The sequence below is a fragment of the Leopardus geoffroyi genome, chromosome C2 (assembly GCF_018350155.1).
Source record: "Leopardus geoffroyi isolate Oge1 chromosome C2, O.geoffroyi_Oge1_pat1.0, whole genome shotgun sequence".
In the NCBI taxonomy this organism is placed as follows: domain Eukaryota; kingdom Metazoa; phylum Chordata; class Mammalia; order Carnivora; family Felidae; genus Leopardus; species Leopardus geoffroyi.
Genome location: NC_059333.1, coordinates 58,452,596 through 58,464,810, shown reverse-complemented (window position 1 = coordinate 58,464,810; position 12,215 = coordinate 58,452,596). Strand labels below are relative to the sequence as shown.

General features: G+C 41.8%; 1 protein-coding gene and 1 long non-coding RNA gene across 2 annotated transcripts in view; one reads left to right on the top strand and one right to left on the bottom strand.

Moving 5' to 3' along the window:
* PHLDB2 (pleckstrin homology like domain family B member 2) overlaps positions 1 to 12,215 on the bottom strand; it is a 230,177-nt gene that overhangs the window by 204,444 nt on the left and 13,518 nt on the right. The gene's annotated exons all lie outside the window — the stretch shown is intronic.
* On the top strand, positions 1,374 to 6,367 carry LOC123610858. The gene is made up of 3 exons (XR_006718318.1): positions 1,374 to 1,755; positions 4,156 to 4,223; positions 4,899 to 6,367. It is a non-coding gene; the product is annotated as an uncharacterized LOC123610858 (long non-coding RNA).

Here is a 12,215-nt window from a genome sequence, read left to right as displayed (position 1 = left end):
CTTCCTCGGCTTACAGTGAGGTTGCCACTGGGATGAACTCATGGTAAATTGAAAATATCCCAAGTCGGCAATGCATGGGGTACATCTAATGCACAGAACATCACAGGTTAGCCTGGCCTACTTTAAGACATGCTCAGAACACTTCCATTAGCCTCCAGTTGGGCAAAATCATCTCACACCAAGCTTGTTTGATAAGAAAGTGTTGAATATCTCCTGTCATCTATGGAATGGTAATGAAAGTGAAGACCAGAATGGTTATAAGTGTATCGATTGGTGGTTGACCCTCGTAATCATGGGGCCGACTGGGGGCTGTGGCTCACCCGGCTGCCCAACATCCTGGGAGAGAGGTGGGCTGCCTACTGCCTGACAGATCAATGTTCCAAATGTCACGTATGCTTTCTACGGGATGCATATTGTTCTTGCACCATCATAAAGTTGAAAAATCCTAAGTCAAGCCACTGTAAGTCAGGAAACTAATATACACATAGTTTTATTTTTTATTGAAAACTTTTTTAAATGTTTATTTTTTAGAGAGAGAGAGAGAGAGAGAGAAAGAGAGGCAGCACGAGCAGAGTGGGGCAGAGAGAGAGAGGAAGACACAGAATCCAAAGCAGGCTCCAGGCTCCGAGCTGTCAGGACAAAGCCTGACGCAGGCCTTGAACTCACAAACCGCGAGATCAGGACCTGAGCGCTGCTTAACTGACTGAGCCCCCAGGCCCCCCACTAATATTTTTTCTTGTAAGAATCTTAGATGTTGGAATTATTTTAGTCAGTTGTATCAAGTAGGGCGGTCATAAGTGATTTCTGCAGTTAAGGGGTTTCTTTGTTATGTGACCAGTTTACCATATAATCCCCATCCTCTGGCTACTGACCAAAGGCCAAGTGCTTCCTAAATATTACTTCATTGGATCCTCCCAGGAACCCTAGGAGGCAGGTGTTACTGTCTCCATTTTATAAACGGAAAACTGCAACTCAAAGAGGTTCATAACTTACCCAAGGTCACTTAACTCAAGCAGCAGTGTTAAGGGTCAAAAGGTCAAGTCTATCTGACTCGACAGGTGTGCCATTACCAGAACACCAGACTGCTTCCTTCCTCTTATGCCATTATGTTTTCTTGAGCAGATGTAGCCGGAACTTCTCCATTACTTGCCGTAGGGCAGAAGTAGTAATAATAATAATAGCACCAACTGTAGAGCTTACTGTGTGCCAGGAACTTTCTTGAACACTGTATAATGTATTAAATAACTCATTCCTTGTAAAATCTTACAAGGTGGGGATCAAGCCTCATTTCTGGATGAGGAACGAAGACACGGAGAGGTCGAGAAACTGGCCCAAAGTCGGCCGGCGGGTTAGTAAGGGGGTGGGGCTGGGAATAAAAGCCAGGCAGCTGGGCTCCAGAGGCTGTGCAGTCCCCCACTAGGTCGGGGCAGTTTGTCAGAGAGGCAAATCACTTAGTGGAAATCCATTGCCCTGTTGAGATCGGTCCAAAGTCGCATTAGACACAGTTTGTGAAGGGTTGATGCCCTAGGAGGGAAAAATGCTAGTGAGTCAGTGACTCAAAACTCTAATCCTTGCTTTCCATGGTTTGATTGTCTGACACACCCAGTTTCAGGCAGGGTCATCGAGCTAAGGGCAGCCAGGCTTTCTTGTCTTTCCTCGGTGTACCAGTGGGAGCGGAAATTACAGCACGCCACGGGAGGGGAGCTGAAGAAGAGGCCAGCCCACAGAGCCACATGTCCCGCATCAAAAGAGCAGGTAGTTTTAATTTTCCCATTTCTTTTCTCACTTCTTAGTTGTGGCTCTGCTTTTTCAGAAAAGTGAAATTAGTTCTTTGGAATTCCTAGGCACCAGTGTTCTGCTGAGAACACTGGGAAATGAGGCTTCTTTTTGCACATGAAGTCATAGTTTAACCCAAACCAAAAACAAAACAAAAAAAAAAAACAACAACCAACTTGAGAGTCTGTAGGGATCAGAGCTGGGTATTGTGTTACAGAAATTTTCCATTTCAGACACAAACTACATACAGCAGCATGTGGGCCAAAAAAGGCAGAGTGAGAATCCAGGGGGGCCTGAAGAAATAATATCTCCTCCTTTAATCCTGAGGAGTGTGGCCAGGTTCTCGGGGAGGGCTGTCCAGAAGTTCTGGATCAGATCACACTTAAATATCTGGGATTAGAATGATGATCATAGCGGCATCTCGGGGCATAACTTCAGAGAGCTCCCTAGGATGCTCCTGGGCAAGACGCTTAGCCTCTCAGTGCCTCAGTTTCCAATATCTGAAGATAAGACAGACACTACAAAATTTGTTGAATGTCATAAAAGTGCTATACATAAGGCTATATAATAATGGTGTAATAAGGCTAGTTATATTACTACTGAACAGTACCTAACAGCTAGTGTTTACCGAAGCTTTATTACACTTGAGTCACTATGTTAAAGATTTCTAAACGCCATCTCACTTCATCCTTACAACTCAGATCAGTGGCATTATTTCTCGATTTTATACGTGAGGAAACTGCAGTTTGGAAAAGCTAAGTGACCAAACAAGGTCATAATCTTAGGTAGTAGACTTGGGTCTCAAATCTAAGTCGAGTCTGGCACCAGTGAACTGGTACCTTATCCTGCCTCTCCAAGGACAAGCTGACCTTGGCCCATACTGCTCTAGTCCTGGGTAGAATCTGGTGAGAATTCTCTAGATGGCCCTCAGAATAGGGGACATTACTTGTTTGATGAAGTCTGGTCCTTTGGTCTCTCATCCTAGCTCTTAGCAGCTTCCCTTCCAGGTTAACATGGAAGTCCCTACTTTTAAGAAATATTGGGCTGGTTTTCCAGGTAGATAGACTGGTCCTGGTCCCTTTGGCTCAGTTCTTCAATGGGTAGTACCTGGAGCCCCAGGTTCTTAGAGTTCAATATCCTTGACCAGCAGCATCAGCACCACCAGGAAACGTAAGCAATGAGAGTCTGTGGCCCCGCCCTGATCTACTGAACCAGAAACCCCAAAGACTTGGCTCAGCGATCCGTCCTTTAACAAGCCCTGAAGCTGATTCTGAGCAGACAGTGCGAGAACCAAGAGCCTCTGGGGCAGATAAAAGAGGGAGTTAAATCAGGAATAGAGGCCTATGATTCTTAACAGCTGCTGGTGACTCATTCTCCCCAGCCATTCCCTTCTGGGTTTCTGTCCTTTTTAGGATGAAGGATTTGCTCGCATGCATCCCATCCTGTGTGATAAATGTCATCAACAGTGTCTGTTCCTTTCTGAATCGACGTGCCTGAGGAGACTTTTAGCTTTATCCGCTCCCATGTGCGCCCATAGCCCACTTCTGTTCTGGGAACCACTTGCCCAATTTCCAGTCTGGGCGACTAGCTACAGGTTACTCTTCATGTCAGAAGAGAAAAATAAGGTTTATTCAAGCTGAGGTTCTAGGCTGAACTGAAGAATTGCAGAATTGGGGTAGCGTTCCAAACTTGCTTAGTTTTAAAGGCTCCGAACATTGTGTACCACTGTCCCCCCTGCACCCCACTACTTAATATTAATGGCACAAGGTCTTCGAAGCAATTAAAGCTGAAAATGGGGGAAACGATTGCTTTAATTTTTAATGTGAGCTCTGCCTCTTGGGCCCCCTGACCCCACACGTCTCTCGACAGGAAAAAAAACTGAATGGGCGTTGCAGAAACAAGAAAAAAGAAAAAAAATGTCTTCCTTCTGGTTCCTTCCCCAGAGACTAGTGTAAAATGGGTCCCCAGTCCAACACAAATCTGCCTTTTAATAACCACGCAAGCCTCACTTTCAATAAGAAGTATTCCAAGTTTGCTGGTTTGTTATAAAAGCCTTTCGTGTCATCTGAGATGCCGCTTTTCCTAGTAGGAAATTTTATTCAACTCTGCCAGAAAATGGAAGCTTTGGTTATTGATGTGACCCATATTGGCATCGTTGGGGTGGGACATTTTCTTTTATCTCAGCAGAGATTCAGTGACATGAAGTTCTGGTTTGAGAGGGTCCCTGAAGTATGTCTTACGTCTCTAAATGAGGTAAAATCAGAATTTAAAAAACGAAAACTTGGTTTCTGTTGCCAGAAACTGGTTTTGAGTTTCAAAAGAGTTTTTTTTGCTCAGTACTTTGTGTTTCTAATCCAGTCTTATTTTAATTCACTGTAGACTTACTGAAGAATGTCAGCCACGAGTAGGGGTTAGCGACGTGCAAACGAAGACGAGCTGTGTTATAGGTATTAAACCCTGACCTAGTGGAAGAGGAGACCCAGCCGAGAGATCTTTCCTGAGATGCTTTTGCAGAAGTGTTGCGGCTACAGCCTAAATCCAGGGGAAAATGACGAAAGTGGGACTCTACGTGGTCTTCCCTTTTGACACATACACCAAGGTCTCTGCCTCAAAGACCCTTGCCTTACAAACTGCATGTTGCTGCTATTAGGAGCCAACAATAAATATTGTTTATTGCAACATAAAAATTTGAATAAAAATTTTGGAAAAAGATAAGCCTGAGTCCAAAATCTGACTTGTCTCTTTATAGCTGTGTGCCCTGAGGCAAGTTACTTAACCTCTCTGAGACTGGTTCCTCCCCTATAAATTGGGTGAAAAAAAAGATAACCATAGGGTTGCTATGAAGACCGATCTGGGTAACGTCCAATGCTGGCATTTAGTAGCTTTGCTATTATTATTATTATTTGCATCTTACACTCAGTTGGTACAAACAGTAAATTTACATGCTAAAACAAAAATTCCCCACTGCCCATATACATATATATGGGAGATATATATATATATATATATATATATATATATATATATGGATAAATAATTGTGTGTGTGTATTACATTTTCATTCCAATCAGCTCTGAGAAACAGTAATTTTTCTCTTCTTTTTCTTTCCTTACATTTCACAGTGAACTCTACAGCCTTAATCCTGGCATCCTGAGTAATGCATCCAGGCTCAAGGTGGCAGGGGCCCACACTGCTAGGACCTGTTAGCAAAGTACGGCTTGTTGTATCTGTCTCTCCCGAGCCTAGTACAGTCCTGGTTTCATCATGGTGGTTGACTCACCCCATGTCAAGCTATGGATTCTTCAAGCTATACCCACAGCAAAAAAATAGGCATTTGAAATATTTTGTTCAAAAAGAATTTGATGATAATTTGATGTTTCTAATAAGTTGTAACTCTGGTATTGAAAGAATGTATGTGCTCAAAAAGTCAAGAAATAAACTTTTAATATCAAAACATTATTATTTCTATGTGTTTTATAAATAAACTTTTTATTAAGGTCCCTCACAAATTCAGGATTAAAAAAGTGGGGAGTCTGTGCAAAAAGAGAATTTTAGAATGTGTTAGGACATAAGTACAGGCATTTCTTTTGAAAAACAAACAAACAAAAACCACATACACGCACACGCTGACGTTTAGAAAGTGCCCCTGGTAGAGGGAGGCAGAGAGAAGCAGAGCATGCGCGATAGAAGCTGGTGGAGGAAGCGTTAGGTCATCTGCTCCACCCGCCGCAGTGAGATTATCCCCCATACGGCAGTTTATGTTTCTGCGGTTTCCTGAGGGTTTGGGCTCGTTTTAAGTAATTTTCTTCAAGGTCCTCTAAGTCAGTTTAAAATTATTTTGTGAACTATTCACGCTATCATACGCTCCAGCCAAATCTACCACAATCTAATAAGCATCTGGATATATGCTCAATGCAACACGGCCTGGAGTCTCCTTTCCTTACATTTTAGCTCTCCACTCGGATCTCTTTGCCTCCCTGGTGTTTCAGTTTTTCCCAGGCACTGACTGCACCCCCTCTTGAGACACCAATCCACCAGAGACTCGTTAAGATGCGTGTGTGTGTCTCCAACCAGAGATTTTACAAAATGAACTGAATATAAGGTGGTAAGAAGTAGGTCATTCTTGAGGGTTATAACTTTTTTGGTCTTTGCTTCATTTTCATTTCAGCCAGCATCGGGTATTTCTTGAAGCTCAATTATGAGAAAGACACTGAGCCATAGCTGTTCGGCCCTGGACTTTGCACAGATTTTCTCTCCCTCCTCTGCCTCAAGGTGATCATACCCACTCACTCACTCACTCACATAAACATCGTTGTCCCCATCTGCTTTTTTCTTTCTTTTTTCTTTTTTCTTTTTTTTTTTTTTTTTAACATTTAGTACTTGTTTAATGTTTTATTCTCTGAGGTCACAAAGTTGACTTAGAAGAGTTTTTCTCAAACTTCCCAGTTGAAAATAATCACCTGGGGCAAAAATACAGTTTCTTGGGCCTTCTGAGTCAGTTTAGCATTATTTAATGAAATTATATGTAATTATTTAAATATAAATAAAAGAAAGTTCATGTATTCCTTGGCATATATGTTCAGTAGGGCTAAGGAAGGCATTGTATATTTTATTTATTTTATTTTTAAGTGTATTTTTACCTTATTTTTTTTTTTTAATTTTTTTTTCAACGTTTATTTATTTTTGGGACAGAGAGAGAGCATGAACGGGGGAGGGGCAGAGAGAGAAGGAGACACAGAATCGGAAACAGGCTCCAGGCTCTGAGCCATCCGCCCAGAGCCCGATGCGGGGCTCGAACTCACGGACCACGAGATCATGACCTGGCTGAAGTCGGACGCTTAACCGACTGCGCCACCCAGGCGCCCCTATTTTTACCTTATTTTTAAAAACATTTTTAAAATGTTTATTCATTTATCTTGAGAGAGAGAGAGTATGAGCAGGGGAGGGGCAGAGGGAGGACAGAGAGAATCCCAAGCAGGCTCCGTGCTGTCAGCTCAGAGCCCAACGTGGGGCTCTATCTCATGAACTGTGAGCCGAAATCAAGAGTCAGACTCTGAACCGACTGAGCCACCCAGGCGACCCAATTTATTTTTATTTTATTTATTTTATTTATATTTAATTTATTTCTTTAGTTCTAACAGGTTTCTCATATGATTCTTGTCAATAGATACGTTTAGGAAACACTTGAGGCGATGATCTCCCGAGTCACTTCCAACCTTAACACATTACACTTCAGACAATCCTGATGACTTTTCTCAGAGGCCTTCATTGATAAATGACATCAACCGTCTTCTGTAACCTCTGGCCCCCAAACACTCTTCCCTCCTAAAATTCCATAGCAACTATCTGTATTCTTCAGCAGTGACCCACGCACTAATTTCTTCAATGCCTCAAACATTTGCTTAAACCTTTCATTTTATTGAGTGTTTTGAAATTTTTCGTCGTGCCTACTGAGACTATGGCAGACTCCTCCAGAGGAAGGTAACATTTCATATAATTCTATTTATTCTTCATGTGTGTTCACACAGTGTTTTGCTCTCAGATGAATAAGGTTTTGTTCCTAATTTAATTTTCCCTGTAAATGTATTTTGCTACATGCGTAAAGAATCTATCTTTTCATTGCATACACCCAGAGGCATACGATTTAGGAACCCCAGTTTTATCCTCGCTGGTGCAGCTGTTAGGTACTCATATAACCCCCTAATCCTTTATAAAAACTTAACAGGACAGCTGCCTTGATAATATGCAGTTTCAATAACAGCCTCTGTTGAGGAAAATAATATCCCATTGTAGTGAGTCTCACAGATTAATGATGTTTCTGTGCAAAGAAATGTCTAATGGACAGGAGTCCCCTACACTGGGAATGAAGCTAAACACTGAACAAAAATCACCCTTAAAATTTCTGCCACGAGATGGAATTATATTCTTTGGATTTAGCAACTGCGGGTATCTTTGTTATATTAGTGGTTTAATGAGACTGTTTCAATGTAGTGGAACAGCTCTTTAAAGTACTTTTAACAAGGATACTATTGTTAAAGAAAAACAGCTCTTTCATTTGAGCCATTAAAATTATAGGGGGAAAAAATGAAAAATTACCCCTGGCAGCATATTTTTGAGTTCAGCTGTGACTTCTCCAGCCTAATCACCAAAAAACTCTGCAAGGCACTTCTTGTTTACACAGAAGTTTGATCTGGATTCTTGTAAAATTAACATAGGTTGACAAATTAAATTTAACACCACCACCCTCCAGGACATAGAAGGTAAAGGAGATTAAAACAAACATGGGGAATGTTACTGGAGTCACACAGTATATAGTCAGATCCAGTAAAACAAAAATCTTACTTGTGAATATAATTGAGTGCAGAATATCAACCAGTAGGTGATATTAATTACTTTTTATATGTACCTACATCATCTCTCATACACCGCTAAAACAGATGTCTTTATTTCCCCACAGATTGTTTTTTGTTTTTTTTTAATTTTTTTTTTCAACGTTTATTTATTTTTTTTGGGACAGAGAGAGACAGAGCATGAACGGGGGAGGGGCAGAGAGAGAGGGAGACCCAGAATCGGAAACAGGCTCCAGGCTCTGAGCCATCAGCCCAGAGCCTGATGCGGGGCTCGAACTCACAGACAGCGAGATCGTGACCTGGCTGAAGTCGGACGCTTAACCGACTGCGCCACCCAGGCGCCCCTGTTTTGTTTTGTTTTGTTTTTGTTTTTGTTTTTAACTGGAATTTACCAGAGACATCTACTTGCTTCTCAGGTTAAGCAGTTCAGTGGTTTTGTGCTATCACAGTTTAAAATCTCTTTCAAGAATTCATGAAATAAGCATCTTACATTGTTGGTGATTAATCACATTAGAAAGCTCAGTCTCTTTGAGCTTATCTTCAAACTGAATTTTTTTTTTTTTTTTAATCAAAAAGGCTCACAGGTAATTCGAAACTTATGTCCTAATAGAATTTAACAGGAAATACTCCTCAGCTTCGTCCAAGTTTATTTAGAAGTACACATAGAAAGACTTAAAAATTTTAAATGAGAATCTCATGTTTGAAGCCTGACTTTAAAAGGAAAGGAAATATATGTTATGTAAATGTATTTAATCCAACACAAATTACTCTGTTTGGCAAACTGCTCAATTTAACAAGGGAAGTGAGGTGAGAATAAAGAGAGACATGGTTGCACTGGTACCGCCTCACAAAGTCACCAAGTGAAGTGGGCTTTTGTCATTTTTGCCTGCCCCGCCTTCCTATTTCAGGGAATCCCAACAAAGAGACCCAGGCCCAGAGGGCCAGATGTTTCCTCCCCCAGTTCCCTGGCAGTTCAGGCCGCCAGCCGCATCTGCCCGAGACTTTGAGCTTCACTGAGGATTGCAAATGTGCAGGAGGCCTTTCGAGATTATGGCCAGTGCCCCCGAGGGAGGGTGGCATCCAGATGGGGCTGGTGGAACCATGGCTCATATGTGTGACAGCATCTTGAACTGTTCTGTGGTGCCATCTTGGCTCTGTGTTATCTTTCCTGTTTCCTCCTGTGTTTCTCTTCAGCCTGCCTACCCGTTCCGTCAACCATGCGACATCTTTCCAGTAAATCCTTTTCTGCTTAAAGCAGAGTTAGTGTCTGTGTGTGGAACCAAGAACCCTGACTACAAGGTTAATTCCAGCCACTTAGGACCGGAAACTCCAGTGTATCCATGCGCCCACAGGTTCGTAGGGTTAGTGTCATTGATATTATTTAGATAAACTCTTCCTCAGTCCAAATAAGATTTGAAATTAACACAGAAAGACACAATAAGATTTAAAAAAAAATATAGTGAGAAATAGGAGTCTGCAAACAAAGGTATGGGCGCATGAGCCAGGTTCCTAAATGTCCTACTTTATAATGAGAAATGGAACTTGGAGGCAAATGAGGGCATTCCTTTCAATGGATCCTCACACTCTCTTCCCTGCAGGAGACCTTTCTGGGGAGCCAAAACAGTCAGAGGCTTCCATGGGGAGGGTGAGGAATATGGAGTCTAAGCCAAGGAAACTGGGCTGTCTTCAGGGGGCAAGTCACAAATAATAGTCCCTGGGCTCCTCTGCCCTGGCTTTTCTGTGGCTGATGAGTATCTGCTTTTGGCTGTGCAGTGTCTTTTAAGGCTCTTCTTTTAAAACGTAAATATATTTGGATGAGATAATATATTAAGCCATTAACTTTAGCAAAGTGTTTCCCAAACGTCAGTCATTCATGCACTATCCTCACAATCTTGCCATATTCATATACTGTCTGTTCTATTATATTTCTTTTTGATTCCTATATCCCTCCGATACTTTGGTTCTAAATAATTTACATGAATGGGAAAGCTTGTTATGCTATATGTTTTTTCACACTCGTGGAAATAAACCAGTAGTATTAAAACAAGTATACACCATCTTGCATTCTACAGAAAGTTTGTCAAGTGGACTAGGACCTAGTCGTTTAAAAAATTGTGCAAAGAAGTTAAAATTTTGGAGTTCTTAGTGTATCTACCCAAAATGCCTATATTGTACTCTAACCCTGCATTTATAGTTTGGCTGGGTGTAGGATTTGGGGTTGAAATCATGTCCTCTCAGATCTTTGAAAACATTTTCCCAACATCTATGGGCACCATACGTGATGTTGATGAGACGTCAGAAGCCAGTCTAATTCATATTCCTTGTAGGTTTCTTTTTTCTCCTCTGAATGTTCTTTTATTCTTTTAATCTTTGGTATTCTAAAATATCACAAGGTGGCTTAGTTGTTTTGTTTGTTTCTCTGGGTTTTTTGTTTGTTTGCTTTAAAGTTTATTTTTGAGGGAGGGAGAGAGAGAGAGTGTGTGTGTATGAAAGGGGGAGGGGCAGAGAGAGAGGGAGAGAGAAGATCCCAAGCAGGCTCCACACTGTCAGTGCAGAGCCCAACCCAGGGCTTGAACTCATGAACTGCGAGAGATCATGACCTAAGCCAAAATCAAGAGGGATGCTTAAGCGAGCCACCCAGGCGCCCCCTTTTTGTTTGCTTTTAAATTCATTTTGCTGTACGTGAGCTCTTTTAATCTAAGTATTGTGACTTCTGAGAGCTAAGATTCTACTTTTGGATACTTAGTAAAAAGGGATACTTTTTCCCCCTTCAATTTGCTGTGCCGTTTCTGGGACACCTACGAGTTAGATATGGGACTTCCTGGATTGGGTCTCAGTGTTTGGCACCTGAATCAGTCAGAGTTTGATCAGGGAAACAAAAGCCCTTCTGTGTGTTTTCGGTAGGAAATGTTTTAATACAAGGAACAAACATTGGAAAGGCTGGAAGAGGGCAAGTTTCTTGAACTGTTACTGACTAGCTCAGTCTGCAGTCCCAGTGTGTGGGATTCTTTAGATGTTCATCTTGAAGCTGCTTCAAACTTCGCATGCAGCTTCTGCCTGTGCATCTGCTGGCCACTGCTCGGGAGAATAATGCGTCTTCTTTTCAACCTTCCAAATCACAGAGACCCACCAGCAGGCTCTAACCTGAAGCCAGGTGGGGAGGGCAGTCTGGGAAATGCAGTTCTTCTTTCTTTGTGATGCAGAAAAGCCCTTAGCAGGCATGGCAGCGAGCAAAGTGACAGAAACAATCTAGCACAGAGTGACACCGGCTCTGTGCGTGTCCAAAATCCATCACATACTAGCTGTGACCTGGGGAGAATTTCTTAATTTCTTAATGCTTTAATCTCCCCAATGTAAAGAGAGAGACTAATATTACTAGCCACCTCATTGGTTTTCTGGGACAACTGTTTGAAATAATGCATGAAATGGGTGTGAATCAGTGCCTGACACAAATTCAGGGCTTTTTGTATATGTTGGCTATTGTAATTTTTTTTAATGTTTATTTTTGAGGGGGGGGGGAGAGAGAGGGAGAGAGAGAGAGAGAGAGAGAGAGAGAGAGAGAGAGAGAATGAGCGGGGGAGGGGCAGAGAGAGAGGGAGACACAGAATCCGAAGCAGGTTCCAGGCTCTGAGCTGTCAGCACAGAGCCCGACACTGGGCTCAAACTCACGAACTGGAACTGGGAGATCATGACCTGAGCCGAAGTCAGACGCTTAACTGAGTGAGACATCCAGGTGCCCCATATGTTGGCATTCTAATTTTTCTTATTACTGCTTAATTATCTTTTGTCTTACATTTCCACCAAGGTCATTTTGCTCTAAATTTTGAAAAAAAAAAAAAAAAGTCTTGGATATTGTTTTCCAGTCTATCCATTTTTTTATAGCAGTAATAATTTCCATCACAAAGGAAAACTTATCAGATTGTTTTCTTTTTACAGTGTCTCCTTTTCTGTTATGAGTTTATTCTTTTTTTAAACATTTTTACTTTAATAAGGTCTTGGGAAGATCAAGACTCCAAACCTTGGGTCTGATTAGTTTGTCATTTTGTGCAGAAGCTGAAAGTATGGGGTCAAGAGGCTTGGTCGCCAACA